This window comes from Canis aureus, chromosome 11 (assembly GCF_053574225.1).
Source record: "Canis aureus isolate CA01 chromosome 11, VMU_Caureus_v.1.0, whole genome shotgun sequence".
NCBI classification, from domain to species: Eukaryota; Metazoa; Chordata; class Mammalia; order Carnivora; family Canidae; genus Canis; species Canis aureus.
In genome coordinates, this window is record NC_135621.1 from 8,934,096 (window position 1) to 8,956,503 (window position 22,408).

The following is a 22,408-nucleotide window of genomic DNA, read 5'->3' on the forward strand; positions in this document are numbered from 1 at the left end:
CTGTCATTATTTTTGAGTTCCTCGAGAGCTGAGTCGGTCAGGCTGAGCAGAGGGGACACAGCACAGTCTTGTTTTTAAAAATAAATGCATAGGAGTATGTATGGGGTGGTCCAACTGTCTCGGTCACTTGGTAAGAAAAACCCAAGTGAATGTACCAGAGCTCATGCAGTTGACATACTGGGGAGGTTAAAAAGTCTACTCAAAACCCACACCCCAGCTTTGATTTATATGCAACGCTAAACCAGCAAGTTTAAGAAGTCTGCTTCCAAACATAGAACAATGGAATCCATGCATCGGAAACCAGCAACGGGTGCTAGCTATCAACAGGCCTGCAGACAGAAGGAGAAGTAACAGCAGACAGGATGACAACAGAGGAAGGGTTTGAGCCTGGGTAGCCGAGGGCCATTTAGTGGGTGACACACACTCCCACATACCCCAGCAAAGCTCTCTTGCTCTCTTGGCCTGTAACACAGCAAAATGCCACATTTAGTGTGTTTTTGGAGATGAGCCTGAGTCCTCAAGATAGTGGGCTCAGTGCATTGTGTTTTAAAAGATTATAATCGGACCCATGGACGAATGATAACCTCTAGCCTTGAAACTGAAGATAAACAACCTAGAAAGAACACGAAGAGATCCAACGGTGTTACAATTAGTAGTTTCTACAACACAGAAAAAAAGAAACGGAAATAAAACAAGGAAAAAAACAAACTGGGAAAATAGGTTTTGGTGTTTATAATAAGCAAAGGGTGAGGGGTGCAAGGGTGGCTCAGCCAGTTAAGTGGCTCGGATTTCGACTCAGGTCATGCTATCAGCATGAGAGGGGAGTTCCTGAAGTTGATATGTTAAAAGAAGGAAAAAAAAATTACAAAGGTGTAAACTGTACGTTATTTTTAAAAACATGTATTTTTACAGTTTTGAGGGGTTTTTTGGTTTATGTAATTGTTTATTTTTTAAGTAGTCTCCACGTGGGCCCAGTGTGGGGTCCAGTGTGGGCCTTGAAATCACAACCCCGAGATCAAGACCTGAGCTAAGACCAAAGGTTGGGTGCTTAGCCGACTGAGCCACCCAGGCACCCTTACAGTCTTGATTTTAAAAATAAATGCATGTGAGAATAAATGAAATATAACGGTAAAGGCACAGGACTTTGTTTAAGGCACTCTAGAAAGATTGTCATTAAAATGAGTATGAAACCTTGCTGATTTGTTGTTTCATCTTTTTGCATCCATACAGGAGGGAAAATATATTTAGGTCCCCAGAAAAGTTTGTTGAGACTATCTTACACCCTTGGGGCAATTTTTCTGAACTATATAGAGATGTTTGAAGGCATTCTCAGAGGTCCCTGAATTCTCTAGAAGTTTTTATTTAAGTACTTTAAAAGTCTTCTCTGTGATCTCACAGGGAATATATTTTGGATTATGACCTCTTGACCTATTGTTGCCTCGCATTTATTTTTCTCCCCCAAAAGCTTAATTCAGCTGTAATCTACATACCATATAATTCACCTGTTGTAAGTATACATTTCAGTGATTTCAGTAAATTTATAGAGTCGTGCAGCCATCACTGCAGTCTCGGGTTTGTTGTTTGGCTATTCTCAGGCTAACTTGGAGTTTGAGTCTAGATTGAAGACATGCCCGTTACCCCAAAAATGAATCCCTCCTGTTTTTATGTTATTAACCCCTGATCTAGCTTGCTGTCCTGGGCACCCACCCATCTGCTGTCTGTGTGTATGAAGTTGCCTTTCCTGGACATTTCACGGAAATAGAATCTGACAATCTGTGATATTTTCTGTTGTCTTTTAGCATGTTTTTGATGTTTATCAGGTTGTAGCGGGTCAATAGTTCATTTCATTTCACTGCTGATCAGGATTCCACTGTATGGATCTCACATTTTGTTTATCCATTCTCCTGTTGATGGACATTGAATTGTTACCAATCACACTGACTTTTGCTTTCATAATCAAATGGGTATTAATAACCATCATGGGGGTGCCTGGCGGACTCAGTCAGTAGAGCACGTGACTCTTGATCTTGCTATTGTGAGTTCAAGCCCAACGTTGGATGTAGAGATTGGTTAAAAATAAAATCTTTTTAAAAAGGTAACTATTATAAAGCTAAAATTATGATCTAGGGTTTCTCAAGTTGAGGTTTTTCAATTTTTCCAGGACTCCCTCGTATTTAAAAAGTTCACCCATTATTCAAATTTGAGAAACATTGTTCAGGTGTATAAGATTTGTCAGCCGTATCCTCATGCTTGGATTTACCTCCTTTTAAAAGTGTTAGATGTAGGGCTGCCTGAGTGGTTCAGTGGTTGAGCATCTGCCTTTGGCTCAGGTCGTGATCCCAGGGTCCTAAGATCGAGTCCCGCATCAGGCTTCCTGCAGGGACCCTGATTCTCTCTCTGTCTCTTTCTGTGTGTCTCTCATGAATGAATGAATGAATGACTAAATAAATAAATAAAATATTTTAAATGAGACATTATATTTATTTTTATCTGGATTGGTTAACAGCATAGTGAATACTGCCTCTCTGGAAAGAATCCTTGGTCTCTGCCTAGTGAATTTAGAACAACAGTTAGTTATAGTAACACATCAGTATCACTAGGTGAATTCCTAAAGGAATCTTCTGTAGCAGAAATTCTTCAGGGGAAATTAGTTTATGTACTTTGTCTCAGTAAATCTCATGATACTTGTAAGCATCCAACTGCCTTCCCTGAATATCCAAAAATAATCCTTTATTTTCCCTCTTTTCTCAGAAGACACTGACTTGGGGTAACCTAAGCAAGGAAGGAGAAATTTATTCAAAATATAGAATTCTAATTATGGGAGACAGAGTTGAACAAAGTCGAAAGAATCCAAGGACAGTGTCTCTAAGGCACTAACGTTCAAGTAACTCAACTCCAAATGCCTTTAGTCCTTGGTGACTATTGAAAATCAGATTCCTGGGGGGTTGGGCTCCCCTGTTTTTCCCTGAGTAGTTGAGCATGGAGAGTGCTCGCTAGAGACCCACTGTGAGGCAACATCAAGCTTCCAAACTGTAGTACTTCTCTCCTTTTCTGGTAGCACCTTCCTTTTCACACATCTGCTCTATTTTGAAAAGGTTTTCTGCTTAATCCAGTTTGATGATCCAACGACATCACATCTCCCTATATTTACAGCTTTATTGAGATATACTTCACATTCCCTGAAATTCACACATTTAAAGTGGTTTAATGGTTTTTAGTATGCTCAGAGTTGTACAACTATTGCCACAATATAAACTCAGAACATTTTCCACACTCTAAAAAGAAACTCTTTACTCATTAGCAGTCACCCCAGTTTTATTCTCCTTTATGCCCTACCCTAACCCCAGCCCAGCCCCAAGCAATCACTAAGCTACTATCTGTTCCTGTGGATTAATCCACTCTGTACATTTCCTATCGATGGAATCCTACAAATATTTTGATCTTTGTGTCTGGCTTCATTCACTGAGCATGTGTTTTCAGGGTTCATCTGTGTCATCACACGCATCAGTACTTCATTCCTTTTTTTTTTTTTTTCTTTTCTAAGATTTTATTTATTGAGAGAGAGATCATGAGTGGGCAGAGAGAGAAGGAGAAACAGACTCCCTACTGAGCAGGGAGTCTGACGTGGGGCTGGATTCCTGGACCCTGAGATCATGACCAGCCAAAGGCAGATGCTTAACCAACTGAGCCATCTCGGTAGGCACCCTACTTCATTCCTTTTTTATGACCAAATAGCATTCCATTATATGGAAATATCACATATTGTTTATCTGTTCATCAGTTCATGGATATTTGGGTTGTTTTCTTTTACTATTATGAATGATGCTGCTGTGAACATTTGTGTACACATTTTTTTATGGACATAAATTTTCCATTCTCTTGGGCATATACTTGGGAGTGGAATTGCTGAGTCACGTGGTTACTCTGTGTTTAGCATTTTGAGGAATCACCAAATTGTTTTTTTGCATTGGCCATACCATTTTATGTTCCACCAGCAATATATGAGGGTGCTAATTTTCTTCACACCATCATCAATGCTTGCTATTATCTGACTTAGTGATTTTATTATTATTTTTTAAGATTGATTTATTTATTTATTTATTTATTTATTTATTTATTTATTTATTTATGATAGAGAGAGAGAGAGAGAGGCAGAGACACAGGAGGAGGGAGAAACAGGCTCCATGCCAGGAGCCCGAAGTGGGACTTGATTCTGGGACTCCAGGATGGTGCCCTGGGCTAAAGGCAGGTGCTAAATCGCTGAGCCACCCAGGGATCCCCTGACTTAGTGATTTGAGCCATCCTAATGACTGTGAAGTGGTATCTCATCGTAGTTTTGATTTGCATCTCTCTGATGGCTAATGGTATTGAGCATCATTTTACGTGCTTAATGGACATTTGTATATGTTTTTTTGAGAAATGTCTATTCTAATTCTTTGCCTAATTTAAGATTGAATTATTTCTCTTTGTTGTTGAATTGTAAGAATTCTTTATATATATCCTAAATACAGATCCCTTGTAAGATACATGACTTACAGATATTTTTTCCCATTCCAGTGAATTGTTTTCATTTTCTTGATGGTGTCTTGTGAGACGTAAAAGGTTTAAATATTTATGAAGTTCACCTTACTTGTTCTTTTGTCACTGTGGTTTTGTTCCATATCCAAGAAACCATTGCCTAAACTAGGGTTCATAAATATTATATATTTTCTTCCAGGAGTTTTATAGTTTTAGCTCTTACATTTAGGCCTATGATCCATATTGTGTTAATTTTTGTGTAAGGTATGAGGTAGAGGTCCAGATTCTTTTTTTTCTTTCTTTTTTTTTTACATATGGTTATCCAGTTATCTAGCACCATTTGTTGAAGAGACTATTCATACCCCATTCAGTTGTCTTGTATTTGCTGTTGAAAATCACCCATCAGTGTGAGGATGTATATTTGGACTGTCAATTCTGTTTCATTGATGTATTATGTATGTCCTTATGCCAGAACCACACTGTCTTGATTATTGTAGCTTTGTAGTAAGTTTTGAAGTATAAGGCTTCCAACTTTTTCTTTTAAAGGTTCTTCTTTTTTGTTAGTTTTCCCCTGATATCCTGCATTGCTTCCATATGAATTTTAAGACCAACTTACCAGTTTTTGCAAAATTCAAACTGGCTGAGATTTTGATAGGGATTTTGTTGAATTTTCAGATCAATCTGGAAAATGTTCCCATGTTAACAATCGACCATAAGTCTTAAGATCCATGAACAAGCACTGTCTCCCATTTATTTGGATCTTTAATAGCTTTCAACAATGTTTTGTAGTTTTTGGCATATAAGTGTTACACTCATTAAAGATTTTCCTAGAGATTCTTTTTGCTGCATAATATTGTACATGGGATTTTCTTAATTTTGTTTTCAGATTGTTCATTGTTAGCATATAGAAATAGAACGGATTCTCACGTACTGATCTTATATCGTATCACATTTCTGAACTTGTTCTCCTTCTCATTTTAAATATATCTTCACAGGGATCCCTGGGTGGCGCAGCGGTTTAGCGCCTGCCTTTGGCCCAGGGCGCGATCCTGGAGACCCGGGATCAAATCCCACGTCAGGCTCCCTGCATAGAGCCTGCTTCTCCCTCTGCCTGTGTCTCTGCCTCTCTCTCTCTCTCTATCATAAATAAATAAATAAATAAATAAATAAATAAATAAATAAATAAATAAATAAAATAAAATAAAAAATATATATCTTCACAGTAACAATTTAGTATAATCCAATAGCATCATTTATGCATTTATAAAATCAACCATTGAACAGCTATGAAATTCATTAGGGCCTAATAGGCTTTAAGCCTTGTCTTCCATGATCTTTCTTACATGCAAACATGGCCTCTTGTGTGCAACCTAATTTATCTCCTATCATATCATTTGCTTCATCCTTTGACCTCCATTCTCTTTACTTTATGTTTCTGTACGTAGACTCTGCATTCTAGCATCTCTTTTCAACAAATCTTTGTATCCTTTCAAATCACAGGTCTTTTGTCACCATCCATGACTGCCCCAGGCAAATATAGGCACTCCTATGTTCCTACTGTCTTTTGTACTTGGTTCCATTATAGAAATCATACTACTATACCGGAATTCTTTGAGTGTACACTCTTGAACATACCTTTATAAGGCATCTTTATAGCAATTCATCCTGTTTGATTATAATTGCTAATAAGAGTGTATATCCATCTAGGTTCTCCAGAGAAACAGATTAAGTGGTATGGATTTCAGCAAGTTCAGAATCCGTAGGGGAGGCCAGCAGCCTAGAAACTCAGGCAGGAATTGATGCTGCAGCCTTGAGGCAGAAGTCCTTTTTATCTCTGGGAAACCTTAGATGCCCTTATGGCTTTTCAAATCATTGAGACCCACACACATTATGGAGGCTACTCTCCTTTACTTAGTGTCAGCTGTTTGTAGATGTTTTAAATACCTACAGAATATCTTTACAGCAACATCTAGATTAGTGTTTGCTTATTGGGTACTATATCCTATCCAAGTTGACACGAAACTAACCATCAGAGTACAAATTTCTGTGGAGAAGGGTTGGCATCTCTATTTATCTTTTATTTACTATAGGAAGTCAAGCAGTGTTATGTAATTAATAGATGTTTATAAATGCTTGCTGATTGAACAGGGTTAAGTTCAAAATGTAACTGAAGACTTGAGAGTTGTAATTTTGGCAAGATTATTGCTGCTTAGCAGGTGTTCTATAGTGTCAGATATTATTAACAGGAAATTGTTTTCCTCAATCTCTGGCAACCTATTCATTTTAACTAAATAGGTCTATGCCTTCTGTTCTGGGTTTATTCCCACCTCAAGGTCACTGGCATGTAAACCACTGTTTTATTTTCTTTAGTTGACTATCTTTTTTTAAAAAAAATATTTTATTTATTTGTTCATGACAGAGAGAGAGAGAGAAAGAGAGAGAGAGGCAGAGAAGCAGAGACAGAAGCAGGCTCCATGCAGGGAGCCTGATGTGGGACTCGATCCCGGGTCTCCAGGATCATACCCCAGGCTGAAGGCAGCACTAAACCGTTGGGCCACTGGGGCTGCCCTATCTTTTTTCTTTTTTTTTTAAGATTTATTTATTTGGAAAGGGGAGTGCATGCATGTAAGGGGAGGGGTTGGGGTGAGGAAGATAAGCAGGCTTTCCCGAAGCTGGTAGCCCCAGTGGGGCTCTATTTTAGGACCTTGAGATCATGACCTGAACTGAAATCAAGAGTCAGATGCTTAACCAGTTGAGCCACCCAAGCACCCCAGTTGCCTATCCTTCGAACTCTACTTGATTATTAAATTTATCATTCCAGACTGACACAGCATAGCCTGATTCCTTCCCTACCATCTTTGACCCCATTTTGATTGTGTAAGCATTGAAATGCCTCTCTCTCCACGTACAATAATACTGAGTCTTTTGAAACACATTGAGGTCATGGCACATGGTTAAGGAAAAAAAAATACATGGGGCCTTACAGTAATGTTTTAGTAATATCTATGAGACATGGTAACAAAGCAGAATTAGGAGGTTAAAAATATAACGAAAGCAGATATGCGGTGGGGAGGTTGTTGATCACGGTTCTAGACGTCATAACATTTTCTTTTGTGCGTTTATATTCTCTCTGCAGGTGATGGTAAAACCAATATAATTTTTGCCTTCTGGGGACAGTGCTTGAACTTATTTCCTATAGGTCAGCTCTTTGGCAGGTGAGAGCAGAGTCCAGCCTACCCTGGTCTTAAAAGACCACACCTGTGGTTCAAGACTCTTCCATTGTCCTGACAGCTTCAGGGTGAAGATGTGGAAGTGTCTGGAGAACAAAGGAAAAAGGAATAGGGTTCAGAAACAATACACTTGCCAATAAATTTGAAGTGTAAGGAAAATAAAAAGCTTAATATAACCCAGGATACTGAAAGCCTCCTAAAAGCATGTGTGAAGTGCCTTTAGCATCCGTAAGGTGGCCCACAGAATTCCCAGGCCTCAGAATTCTTCAAATTTCTGCTAATGTGCCAGCAACATCTGAAGTAGCCTTGGCTCTATCTCTGGAATTTGTGCCGATCCTGGGAGCCCCTGTGCCCATCCATGCAGTGGTGGTGTTGTGTCTAGACGGCTGTGCCCTATGCTGATCTCCCTGAAAAGGCTTCACTCGATTTGGCTGCTGCTGGCTCTACAGCTGCTAAATTAAGATAAACTCTTACATTCCTGACCCAAAATTACTCCATCCCCTTGCTAAGCCTCTGTGTGAAGTGGCACCGCATTGCTTATTCTGTAGTCCCCAGTTGTTGTCAAACTCTGGGCAACCATCTCAGACTTTAAAATATTTAAGCATCGCCTTGATTACTTTACATTTCTAAGAGGTGCTAAATGTTTTAAATAAAGCCTGCCTAAACAGTCTTGTCTCATTCCGGTTTCCTCTCTCAGAGGAAGTGTCTTTCAATAACCCCAAACTACTGGCTTCTAATTTTAGGGATAACCAAGGTAGGATCAGGATGGAAAATAAGCTCCTCTCTATTGATTTGCCTTAGTCATTTTACTCCGAAGCCTATAATTAGCTCTATTTTCTCCACCTGTAATACGTGTTTAGGTTTACAGTGATGTTGAAGAAACAGTGGATGATGTACAAGGTTAGAATTTAGGGAGCCCACTTGGTCCTACTTTTGGATACTGATACAAATGACATTGTGGGTTTGGAGTGGGGAGAAAAGGGATATTATCCATCCACTTCTTTTTTTATTTTTAGTGATATTAACTCACTTGACACTGATCACCCACAATTTTTCAGTTACTCTTTGGAGCGCTTTACCTGCATTAATTTAATCCTCGCAGTACGATAAACCTGGGGGGGGGGGGTGTAGGACCATCACCCTCCCTCTTTTGGAGCTGAGGAGACTGGAAAGGGTAGATGTCCAAGGTCACAGAGCAGGTGGGAGGGAGTGTACACAGAGCCCACGATCTTTGCGGCTTTGACCGACTGCGAGGAAAGATGGCAAAGTCAAAATCAAAACCAAAAGCAGGACACGGAGTATAAACCTTGCTCCTCCACATCTGAATGTGGCATGATGGAAATTTTTCTCCATCATTTTAAAGCTATGATGAAGGTTCATTATCTGCAGTGTTAACTCTAAAGAAAGAGGAAGTCACCTAATTATAAGGTGGTAGGCATTTAAGGAACCCCACCCAGAGGGCTTAGATTCCCTTGTGACTGTCACCAGAGTTGTTTTGTAACAGAATTTTAAATACCCAGCAAAGGAATCACCTGCTTGCTCTTTTTTTTTTTTTCCAGTCTTTATGAAATTTCACCAGATGGGGGCCATTCAGCTTATAAAGCTCATATTCAGCTTATAACCCCCTCCTCGACTGGCCTGCCCTTTCCCTCATGACTCAATTCTATAGAAATTCTTGCTTTTCCTGCCTCTGTGTGTTACTCCTTCTGCCTGGAATGCTCCTCACTGTATTTTTCTGGGGAATCCTCCATTTTTTTTTTTTTTTTTAAAGACAGTTCAAAGATCACATCTTCCATAAAGCTTTTTTTTTAAGATTAACTCTCTGCCTCTCCTCATAAACTGATTACTTCCTTCCATGTGACACCAGCTTTACATACTTTTATTTTAGCACGTAATACCTTCTTACAGTGCTTGTCCATGGACTGAGCTGTGTTACTCTTCTTGTTACAGAAATTGAAGATAAGCATTTAGAACTTTTATTTCATTTTTCTAGGTTTCTTTTTTTTTTAAGTATCAGACTGTGAAAGATTCAAAGAAACGGGCCCTTCACCATGATAATTTGAGAAGTACTAGTTGTCATTTTTTCTTATCTATCCTCTCTGCGGGACTGGAAGCACCTTCAGAGCAAAGTTGACCTTGTATGGACAATATTTTGGTGTCAACAGTAATGAATTTCACATCCAGAACTGAGAAACTAGAACTCTCATAAAACGGTTTTTCACAGCAGATACTTGTCCCTTTTTAAAGACTGAATTATACTGTTTTGTGCCTCAGTTGTTACACTTTTATGGTTCCGTCTTTTCCACTACATTCTTAATCCCAAGTGCCAACCATAGTCCTTGGGACAAACTGTGAATGTTCGGTAATTGATGTTGATTGAGTGAACAGGTGAGTGAATTCCAGCTATTTATTTCTTCTTGTTAGTGACCTCCCTAACCCACAGGGAGCAATCCATAGATTGCTTATGATTTAACCCTCTATGCTAATGAAATGTTTAAAATGGGCCCAGAAGAATTAATTTCTAATTCTTAACTCTTTATAAAACCTGCATTTTAATATAAATTAAAAATTTATATTAAATTTTTCACTGTAAAAATCACTAGGCTAACTATAGGTAGGACAGTTTCACTGTAAAAATCACTAGGCTAACTAGAGGTAGCACAGTTTTTTTCATATGAGCAAAGCATTTGCATTCTTTTATTTATTACCTGTACTGATAAAATGCCTTTGTATCCTGCTGCCACTGGTTCACGAGATTGTAACCCTGCTGCACTGGCATTCCCTCCTTTGAAGACTTGAGCTTTAGTTTTTGTCTCTGAGTTGTTCCTCTTTTCGAAAATAATGGTAGCTACAGGAAGCCCTGCGTCTGTCTATGATCCATTTACCATATATTTTTCTTCTAGTGTTTTCTATCCTGCAGATTTACCTAGTTAGGATTTTGGAAACCCTTTGAATGATCCTCTTGTAATTTACATTTGAATTCTAGATTTCAATAACGTAGCTGACCTTGCTTGGAGAGTGCTAAGATTGTTTTCAGATACTGCATTTTAGCTTTCCCCATTTACTGAGCAGTCAGGACTTAGGTTTTGTTATAGTGTATTCGGCTCTTTGAGTTCTTTTTCTTCTCACCTATTTGTAAGAAATAGCCATCAGGAAATAAGTGAGGTATTTGAAATGGGACTAATGCATGCAGAACCGAATAAAAGTATACTTCCATTAACTTTGGTCAAAGATACATATGTTGTAAAATTAATCTTCAAATATTTCAAGCCAGGCTTGTTAAATAAGCAACATAATAAGAATCAACAGATCGAGTGTTTTCATTGTCATTGCTTAGTTTCTTCCAGGGCAAATTAGTATTTTTGAAAAAAGAGGAGGTGGGCAGGGTGGACTGTCCTCTGAATAATTTACTTCCAGGCAATCAGGAAGCATAAAAGTATAAATGATATTCCAAGCGAGCTGCCAAATGTTATAATCCAAATAAAAGCATTTCTAGGGGAACCAAAAGAACCAGGGATACTCTGGAATACTAGGATAAAAAAAAAAAAAAAAACTTCAAGCAGATTGCATTCATAGAGGAATAAACTCTGGGTGAGGACAAAACCACTAATAAAGAGGAGATGAGAGAATAAAAGCAGCGGTCCACATTTTGAAGATTTTTAGCCAGGGACACTGAGTGATCATAGCAACCGTCTCCAAGGAGACCCATGGAAATGTGAAAAACGCTGAGGTCACACAGGCGCCCAGAGAAATTCCGTATTGATTAACAGCTTCTAGATGTAGCTTTTTCGCTTCACCTTCAATGCCTCCAGCCTTTTAAACAGCATTTATTAGAAGGATAAAGGAAAACTAAATGTGATTTACTCAGAAGAGAAAAAGTAACTCTCAGAACAGACACTCTGCTTAAAACATTGTGCGCAGCCTTTCACTGCACTTCAAAAGCTATTCAGAAACTTGGATATTAATGAAGTGAGAAGGCCCAGGGATTCAATGGAAGCCTTGGTCATAGGTGGTAGTGATGGTTATTGTTTCAGTGAAAAGGATGCAAGTTTGAATTCTAGGGGCTGGAAGCAAAGCTCCCAGAAAGGGTTCTCTTGTAAGTTCTTCATTACTAAGCAGGCAGCTCCGGCTGGTTTAGGGACCCCACCCTTTTCCAATCCTTCCATCCCACTGGCTCTGCAAGGGCATTGTGGAGGTGGATGGTGAGAAACGATGTGTTGTGCACCGGGAGCAATGGTTTCCTTAGTTCACTCAGCCAGTTAACATCATTGCTTGTCTGCAGCAGCCCAGCCAGCTCTTTATCAGACACTGGGAAAGCAAATGTCGCCTGGGGCCTCCAGATGCTAAAAGTTTAAAGAGGAGAGGGACTAAATAAAAAATGAAACCAGTAATTGCATGGGATAGGAAGCATGCACAGGACGTTATAAACGTACAGAGACTAGAGGGAGATGATGGGGAGACATTGGAATCAGGACGCAATTCCAAGAGGAAGCTTTGGCGTGTCTTGAAAGCCCAGAAGGGGAGGATAAGGTGCCCTGGGTGAGGTTATGTGGTGGGATATAAGGTAGGTCTGGGAATTGCACCCAGGCCAGGAAGCTCGAGGGGAAGTAGTCAGGGCGTGGGATGTGACCGCAGTTAAGGACTCCTACGTGTTCCTTTTATTTATTAATTCTGGAGAAATAGCATTTTCTATTGGGAAAGGCGGTATCCTACTTGGTCAAACTCAAGAGGCTGGACCACTGGGAGCTGCTGACTTTATTACTAGAGGACCTTTGGGGATTTCTGCCCTGATCTTAACCTTGTTCTGCAAGGTCAGTTTGCATATAGTTATCACATGTCAACTTTCATGAATCTCACTTATAGGATTTAGTCAAATTGCAAGCCTTCTATCTACCCCATGGAGTAGTTATGCAGATTACATGAGCAAATATGTGTAAAACACTCAAATACTGCCTAATGTATAGTAAGAACTGTAGAAAGGATCATTGTTATGAGTCAGTATTATTATTAATCTGGGAATCTTCCAAGTCATTGGAGTACCTGGAGTGTCCTCTGGATCCGTGGCCTGAACAGAGCTGGAACAGATCTCTCAGAAGCACTGAGAGGTCTCCAAGAGGCTGCGGTCCCTCTGCAGGGAGGGGTGCCCTGGGTCCTTGGCTATAGCTCAGATGGAAAACATGGATTAATCCAGTGAAAGTTTCTTCTTTATGGTGGGTGTGCTGGGAACACCGTGAGCCAGCAGCACTGCAGAGTTTGATCCTTTTGGGTAGAGGTGTTGCTATAGAAATTTTTAGAAGGGACCACATGGGTTCCACACCAATAAAGGCCCCGGGTTTCATTTTCTTTCTTTCTTTCTTTTTTTTTTTTTTTTCAACTATATAATAAGGTATTTAACATGTGAAACACGGATTTTGCTTTTTGTGGGGTTTTAAAAATTATTTATTTATTTAATTAATTTATTTTTTAGAGAAGGAAGGAGGAGAGGTGGAGGGACAGAGGAAGACAGAGAAAGATATCTCAGGCAGGCTCCATGCTCAGCGTGGAGCCCACTGCGGGGCTCAGTCTTGCAACCCTGAGATCATGACCTGAACTAAAGTGAAGAGTTAGTTGCTCGACCAACTGAGCCACACAGGCAGCCCTTGCTTTTTTGTTTTTGTTTTGTTTTAAAAGAGCATGTTACAACTGGTAGTGCAAACCTACTCTCAAGAATTGCTAATTACTTTTTGAATATCATCTCCAGAGCAGAGCCTGCTCAGGCCCAAAGTTCGAAACAGTTTAGTAAGCCTGCTTCTGGAGTTCTTGCATACACTGACTTCCCAAGCTAGTTGTGAGGAATTAGTGAGATAATGTGTCTAAGTTGTTTAGCTTAGAGAAAAGCCCTCAAAAGATGGCAGGTGCTATTTTTACTCTGTTCATCTGGATGATCTCCTAGGTTGGTGTCTAGGGCAGATGCAAGATTAAATTGTTCTGTCCTCACTGGAAGTTTGGTGGTTACAGGATTTTCCTAGCACATCTTTAGTTTGACCAGACTACAGAAATAACTATAGGATCCCAAATTGGTCCATGTTTTAAAATTGGACATGGAGGAAGTTGGTCATAGAAAAATTGCCTGAAGAATTCCAGTTGCTTACAGCCACTGAGACAGACATCTTTCATGGGGGAAAATTATGTTATTGTGTAATAATAATATCGTGCCAGGAAAAGTGCTTAATTCATCCTTCCTTCTTTCCTTCCTTTGTAATGTCTCAAGTTTTTATTTAAATTCTAGGTAGTTCACGTATAGTGTAATATTAGTTTCAGGAGTAGAATTTAGTGATTCATCACTTACACATAACACCCAGTGCTCATCACTACAAGTGCCCTCCTTAATTCCCATCACCCATCTAGCCCATTCCCCACCCACCTCCATCAGCCCTCTATCTCTATAATTAAGTAAATTGCTTCCTTCTTCAGTGATCATAACCACTCCATTACCCTGTTTTATAGATGAGGATACTCAGGCACAGTGAAGTTAAGTAACTCATTCATAATCACTCAGTCTAAGAAGACTGACTAGAGCCTGGATTTGAACCCAAAGGTGTCTGATTCCAGAGTCCCAGCATTAAATCCTTAGTGCTCTACTGCCTTGCTTGTGCTATCTAGGCCATTCATTCATGCATTCATTCATTTATTCCACAAATATTTATTGTATACGTCAGGTACTCTTCTAGGCCTTGGTGATACTGAAGTGGACAAGAATGTCAAAGACACCACAGTTACAGAGATTATGTTCCAGTGGGAGAAACTTAAGAAAATGAATGTATGTGTTATGTATGTATATATACATATGTGCCTTGAGCAGGCATGTGTCCCATGAAGAAAAATAAAGTCCAGAGAATGGGGGCAGCAACTATTTTATATAGCTAGGGAGAAAGTAACTAAGAGGTTACCTAAAAGAGCAACTTACTCCTTCATCTTGTTTTAGCCATTACTTTGTATTTTAATTTATATTACCTGAATTTAACACACATGCTACTGTGTTTGTAAGTTATGAAGCCTAACAGTATACCTGGGAACCTACCCCCCTAATCTCAGTTCTGTTTCATCCCCCTTACTCTGTCTCAGCCCATCTACCTGTCTATTCTTTAGAGTAACCACTTCTTAAATTTTTCGTTAAATTTTTCTCTTGCCTTTTATAGAAGTAGTGTTAACCACTTACTGGAAATATCCATAGCACTATACTGTTATATTTTGCCTATTTTGTCTTATAAAAACAGTATCCTTTTTCCACATTGTTGCTATGTGGCTGTAGTTCATTCATTTTAACAGCTGAGTTATGGTCTGTTGGGTGAATGTGCAAAACCTATCGATTCGTTGCCTCGTTGATGGATATTTGGATCGTTTCCAGACTCTTACTCTTTGAACAGTGCTGCTGAACATTCTTTTGTGCACGTCTTGCGGCACGTACGTGGGAGTTTCTCCATGATATTCCTGCAAGTGGAATTTACATGATAATAACGAATTGTTTTCTAAAGGGGTGGTACCAGTCTATATTCCCACCTAGAAATAATTAAGAGTTCCAGTTGATCCACTTGGGATGAGGAGACATCTTCATTTTTGCCAGTCTAGTGGGAATAAGATAATGTTACATGGCGTCTTCATTGTCGTTTCCCCAATAACTAATGAGATTGAGCTCTAATGATTTTTGAGGAAAACCTGAACGAAATGAAGGACCAAGCCATGCAATACTGTGGAAATAGAACATTCCAAGGCAGCATTTCAGAGGTAGAGACAAGCCAAGGAGCAGCAAGAGATAGTTGTGAAGAGAGAGAAGTGAACCAGGAGAGATGAGATGAGGGAAGGAAAGCAGGCACTAGGTCTCCTGGGACCTGGGAGCCCATGGTCAACACTGTGTTTTAGGTTTTATTGTAAGAGTTATGGGAAGAAATGGGAGGGCTCTTAGATGGGGAGATTGATGCTTTTTTTTTTTTTTTTTTAAGATTTTACTTATTCATGAAAGACACAGAAAGAGATGCAGAGACATAGGTAGAGGGAGAAGTAGGTTCCCTGCAAGGAGCCTGATAGGGACTTGATCCCAGGACCCTAGATTACGACATGAGCCAAAGGCTGATGCTCAATCGCTGAGCCACGCAGGCGTCTCTTCATTGACGCTTTTAAAAGATCCTTTGGGGGCACCTGGGTGGCTCAGTCAGTTAAGCATCCAACTCTTGATTTCTGCTCAGGTTGTGATCTCAGGGTTGCGAGATCCAGCCCTGTGTCGGGCACCATGCTCAGTGCAGAATTGGCTGAGATTCTCTCCCTCTCCCCTCCCTCTGTTTCTTCCCCTGCTTGTGCTCTTGCTGTCTCTCTTAAATAAATAAATCATATCTTTAAAAAATATAAAAGATCCTTTTGGCTTCTATGTGAATAAACTCTAGGAGGTGAGGAGAACAGGACCCTAGAGAGGAGTTGGACACATGCAGAAGTTACAGTAAGAGATGAATCTAGCTTCAACCAAAATGCTGGTGGAGAAGGTGGTGAGAAGTTGGGTTCAGGGCATATGCTGAGGGGTGAGGCTGGTGAAACCTGTTGATGATTTGGATGCAGGGGTGAGGAAGAGAAGAATTAAGGATGATCTCTTGGTTTGCGAGTGAATAGCAGTGGGTGTAGACTGAAATGGGAAACTGGGAAAACTGAAACTGAAATGGGAAAGAATGGGGAGAATGACAGCCCTGAGGAGAAAATAAAAAGATTTTTTTTTTTACTGTAGAGACTGTATGTTATATACATAGATACCTACTCACCAAGTCATCTCCTGATGTCTTAGAAGTCCCTCCAATTAAACATGGGCAAAACTGGACAAGTGCTGTCATCCCACACCTGGACGCCTTCCGTTTCCATGAGTGGCAGCCCATCCATCTGGTTGGACAAGCCATAAATTTGGGAGTCGTTTCTGACACCTCCGTCTGGCTTATCAGCATTACCACTCCATCTCCACAGCATGGAAAACCGTCTGAGATATTTCTGAAATCTGTTCAGTCCTCCCCATTTCTGCTGCTGCCACCCCTAGTCTCAGCCAGCATCAGTTCTCACCCCCAAACTGCTGCTGTAGCCTTCCTAACTGAATTTTTTCTGGTCTTTCGATCCACTGTCCTCTTTGCAACCAGCTCATTTGAAACCCCCCAGTTGAAAACTTTTGAAAGACTTTTTTCTTAAATTGCTTTTAGCATAAATCTAATATGACCAAAACCCATGGATAAGCAGACCTTGCTCATATCTGTAGTCTTATCTCTAGGTTTTCCACCCTCTCTGGGCATCTCTTAGTTCCTGGAAAGCACCAGTCCCTTTCCTTTCCTGGGCCTTTGCACAGACTGTTCCTAGAATACTACCTCCTGTCACCCTATGTCATAATGATCCTTTAGATTTTAGCTCAACTGTTATGTCCTTGACAAAGCCATGTGCACCATTCTCTTGCCAACTAGCTCAGGTTTTCCTGTTACCTGTTCTTAACAGGTATAATTTCAAAGTTTTCCTTCTTAGCACTTACACAGTACATATATTTGCATAGCTATTAATATCTTTCCTTAGGATGTAAACTCTGGAAGGTCCATAAGACTCTCTTTTGTACACCATTATATTTTCAGGGTTGAGCACAGTGCCTGGTACATAGAAACTACATAATGAACATTTCTCGAGTAAATCAGTGAAAGGGGAGGAAGAAGCCTTGTCCAATACCTGAATCAATATTATAGGTCTTTCTAAGAGAGATGCTTTATTGATTGTGGTAAAGTCTTTCAAACTTGCTTGAAATAACCTAATTCTGTTTTAGACGTCCTTATCAGTCACAATTTTACATTCATTGTTTGCTGTAGATGAAATCAAGAATCAATTATTTCTAACCTAAGAAATTTATTTATAACCTAACCTACTCTAAGAAATTTCTGGGCACAAATTTTAACTCAATTGAGAATATTCTGTTCATCATTCCAGAACAAATAGCCAGATATAAAGGAGGGTGGCTGAAAATAATAAGTATTTCTTTTTTTAATATCATTTTTTAAAAGATTTTACTTATTTATTTATTTGAGAGAGAGAGAACAAGTGGAGGGAGGGGCAGAGGGAGCAGTAGACTCCCTGCATAGCTGGCAGCCTGACAGGGACTCAATCCCAGGAACCCTGGGATGGTGACCTGAGCTAAAGACAGACACTTAACCCACTGAGCCTCCCAGACACCCCAATAATAAACATTTCAATAGTATTTACAGGTTACAAAATATTTTTGTATTACAAATACAAAATTTCAGATGCCCTGGAATGAAGTTTTTCTTTATGCAACATGTAACTTCATCAGTTAAATCTTCCAAATAGTCTCCATTATCTACACAATTAAAATCTTAGTTCTTTATAAATATAGACTAGGTCTCCATCATTTTACCCCAGCCTACTTTTCTGGCATCAGGTCTCAACACTTCTTGGGTTATCCTTCACATTCCAGCAGCACCAAACTGTTTGCTGTTGCCCCAAGTTACATCAAGCGCCCCATCTCTGTGCTTCTGTGATACTCGGGGCAGGGTGCACATCAGTTTACTTGTCTTTCCAAATGGACTGTGAGCTCTTTGAGGGAAAACACGATGTCATTTTTTATAGTCAGCTCCAGTAGTACAGAGCCTGCTATAGAGTTGGAACTCAGTGAATGCTTGATGAGTGAATGAACAAACTTACAGTCAACCATAGGCATAGGTCTGTTTGATTTATAAAAGGGGGCACACACCTTAAGACTTGTTACTTGATCAATACTTCACCGAAGACTTATTTGATAATCAAGAACTTCCTCTCTATTCTGTCTGTATCTAATCCTATCATTTGTGTCATTGAGGTTAACCTTTGCTTTGGGTTGTGGGACTGCAGTGAGTTCCTGTTTAGAAAGCAGATAAAATAGAAAACCCAGAAATAAGCCCACAATAAGATGGCCAGATCATCTTTGACAAAGGAGGAATGAATATACAATGGGGAAAAATCTCTTCAACAAATGATTTTGGGAAGACTGGAAAATCACATGCAAAAAGAATGAAACAAAGCCACTTTCTTACACCATACACAAAAATAAACTCAAAATGGATTAAAGAGCTAAATGTGACACCTGAAACCATAAAGATCCTTGAAGAGAGAATAGGCAGTAATTTCTCTGACACTGGCTGTAGCAACATTTTTCTAGATGTGTCTCCTAAGGCAAGGGAAATAAAAGCAAAAATAAACTCTTAGGGCTAAATTAAAATGAAGTTTCTGCACAGTAAAGGAAACAGTTAACAAAACCAAAAGACAACCTACTGAATGGGAAGAGATATTTGCAGATGAGGTATCTGATAAAGGGTTAGTATCCTAAATATATAAAGAATTGATACAACTCAAAACCTAAAAAACAAATAATCCAATTAAAAAATGGGCAGAAGACATGAACATTCTTTAAAAAAGATTTTATTTATTTATTCCTGAGAGACACAGAGAGAAGCAGAGACATAGAGAGAGAAGCAGGCTCCTCGCAGGGAGTCCCATGTAGGACTCAATCCCCAGACTGGGATCATGCCCTGAGCCAAAGGCGGATGCTCAACCACTGAGCCACCCAGGCATCCTGAACAGATATTTTTCCAAAGAACACATACAGATGGTCAACAGACACATGAAAAGACATCAGCATCACCCATCATCAGGGAAATGCAAATCAAAATCACGAGATACCACCTCAGATGTGTCAGATTGGCTAAAATAAAAAATGCAAGAAATAACTAGTATTGGGAAAGATGTGGAGTAAAAGGAACCCTCTCGCACTGTTGAGGGGAATGCAGCCACCCTGGAAAACAGTATGGAGGTTCCTCAAAAAATTGAACATAGAACTACCCTACGATTCAGTAATTGCATTTCTGGGCATTTACTCCCAAAATACAAAAACACTAATTCAAAGGAATACCACCCCTGTGTTTACAGCAGTATTATTTACAATAGTCAGACTATGGAAGCAGCCCAAGTCTCCATGGATAGAAAAATGGATGAAGAAGATGTGGTATATATATATACATACACAAAGGAATATTATTCAGCCATAAAAAGAATGAAAATTTGCCATTTGCAATGACATGGATAGAGCTAGAGAATATAATGCCGAGTGAAATAAGTCAGATAAAGACAAATTCCATATGCTGTCACCTGTATATAAAATTTAATAAACAAATGAGCAAAGTAAAAAAATCAAAACTCTTAACTATAGAGAACAAACTGATTGTTGTTACCATTGGGGAGGTGGCTGGGGGAATGCGTGAAATAGGGGATGAGGATTAGAGAGTACACTTACCATGATGGGAAAAAAAAAAGCCAATAACCAGGGTAACCAGATAATTAATAGAACGTTTGATGGTATCTGCTGCGGGATATCTGTACTGTTTGCTACTATAATTCATGAGGACTCGCCTACTTAAGTGTGAAATCCTTATGTTGGCCAGTCCATAAACTAAAAATGTTAATTCTATCACTCAGAAGTAACACTGTTAATACTCTGTAGTACCTTATTAGTCTTTTATCTATGCCTATATAATTTTCCTAAAATGGGATCACGCTGTGCCACTTTTTGGGTATGGGGATAAGGAAGTAGTTCTCAATATTTTTTACCAGTCATATCAAAGAAATTTCTCGTGATTTCACATAAAAGAGAGAAAAATTTGAGATTATAGCTTCTCGGGTACGTAATTATGATGGTATTTAATAGCTAGCCTCATTCTGTCTCTCTAATCAAAATTATGTACCTCCAAATGCCCATTTTTAAATTCATTGCATAATATAATCAAGATAATTTCCTCCCTTATTAGACTAAGTAAGACACTTTGATAACAGTCTCCTTTGAGTTTCTTAGTTTTATATAAGAAGTACACAAGATGGCTGTCAGAAGTTAATTTCAGGGAAAGTCACAAGAAAAGACTCTAGTTTTGTACCATAGGCTCTGAAGCAACCAAACTAATTAATTGGTAACTTGAACACTCTAACCCTGTAAGACACTCACACAATTTGATATGTGACAAAAAAAACAGTGAGCTCCTTTGTCTTCAGATTTTTGTTACCGTGCTAATTTTACTTCCTCAGAGGTGCCTCAGTTTATTATAGTCTTCTGATTAAGCCTCAGAGAAAGTGGGTATCATCTGTCTTTTAAGTTGAGTTTTTGAGGTTGAGCAGGGCTTCTATTAGGCATTCCCCACCCCAACCTAGTGCTACATGTGATCAGGAGGTAAGTGGGTCACAAACAAATTCTCTATTAATTTTTCATGTGTTCCCTGACTACGTATTTTACTAGATCTTCTAATTTTGGGCATGATTTTCTGGAGAAGCATCAGAACTTTTAAAAATGCCAATAGCTGATTTATTTTACGATTTCAAAAAATATATATTTGTAATCATTGATAACTAAAGAGTATAGGACTGAGCAAAAAAAAAAAAAATACTCTAATGAACTTTGCTGCTTAAATGAATAGTGGCTTCCTTGACTTTATTCTCTGGGTCTGTGGCACCTGTTACTGAGGACTGAGTAGGGAGCAGTTTGGGGAACTCACAGAGGGATCGTCCTCTTGGGGGTTTGGTTGCTTTGCAGCTTGGTTCTTGAGAACCACTTTTTTGGGATGTGAAACTTGTAAAATGTGTGAAGGCCTCTAAGAGACTTCCAACCTTTAGGCTCTGTCTTTGTAGTGCCTGGCACATAGTACCAAGGCAATAAATATTTGCCAAGCGAATGATGGAAATGAAGAATTAATTATTTTTAAACTTTTGTTTTTTAAAAAAATGAGATCACAGCTTGAGCCCAGCCATCCCATCTGGTTGAAGGCTATTTATAGCACTTAAAGTGGTATCATTGTGCCATGGTACAGGAGGGGTGACTGTCACTGTACTTGATGTTACCCTGTGTGTCCATAATGCTTGAAAGAACAGATGATTTAAAGTAGGTGTGATTTGTTGCCTGGATCTTGATTTAGCAGCAAAAGCTCTTTCAGATTAAGTGGCCAGCCTTCTCCAGCCTAGACTCAAAGATGGGCTGCTTTAGACACGTATCATACCAGCATTCGTAGATTCAAGGTGCATCTATGGCGGACATTACTCACTTTCTTCTTATGGGCTGTTTGCTTCCCACCTCCACAACTTAGTCTCTCTTCAAGGCAGTTAAATGCTAGGCCTTCACTTTTTTATTGCTTGGGCATTTGGAAAAATAAATGGATGTACAGCATCTTCATTTTGAGGAGTTAAATTAGAAGAAGAAAAAAATTGCTAATATTTGCATACATTAAAAAGCTTCATTATTAAAATTATGCCACCTAAGGTATACCTGCAGTGTGGAAATTAAAATTCATAAGTGACCTGATACCATTCTCAGTGACCTAGAATTCAAATTTTCGGGGGAAGTGTTACAGCAAAGAAAAAGTGCTAACACTTACTGAGAATTTATGTTACCTAATTTTCACAGTCACGAACATAGTATCAGAAGTAGAAAATCCAGGGGGGCTGGGATGGTTCCGTTGGTTAAGCAGCCAAATCATGATTTCAGCTCAAGTCATGATCTCAGGGTCCTGGGATGGAGCCTTGTGTCGTGTTGGGTGGGGGATGGTGGGTAGGGGGGTGGGGGGGGGTCCATGCTCAGCAGGGAGTCTGCT

At 39.4% G+C, this 22,408-nt stretch overlaps 1 protein-coding gene and 1 long non-coding RNA gene across 3 annotated transcripts in view; one reads left to right on the forward strand and one right to left on the reverse strand.

Moving 5' to 3' along the window:
- Nucleotides 1-22,408, forward strand: part of SRGAP1 (SLIT-ROBO Rho GTPase activating protein 1) — a 270,069-nt gene that overhangs the window by 52,126 nt on the left and 195,535 nt on the right. The gene's annotated exons all lie outside the window — the stretch shown is intronic.
- Nucleotides 7,499-17,099, reverse strand: LOC144322942 (uncharacterized). Its single transcript, XR_013388524.1, has 3 exons — nt 16,532-17,099; nt 8,828-8,995; nt 7,499-7,834 (listed from the first exon to the last, which is right to left on the reverse strand). It is a non-coding gene; the product is annotated as an uncharacterized LOC144322942 (long non-coding RNA).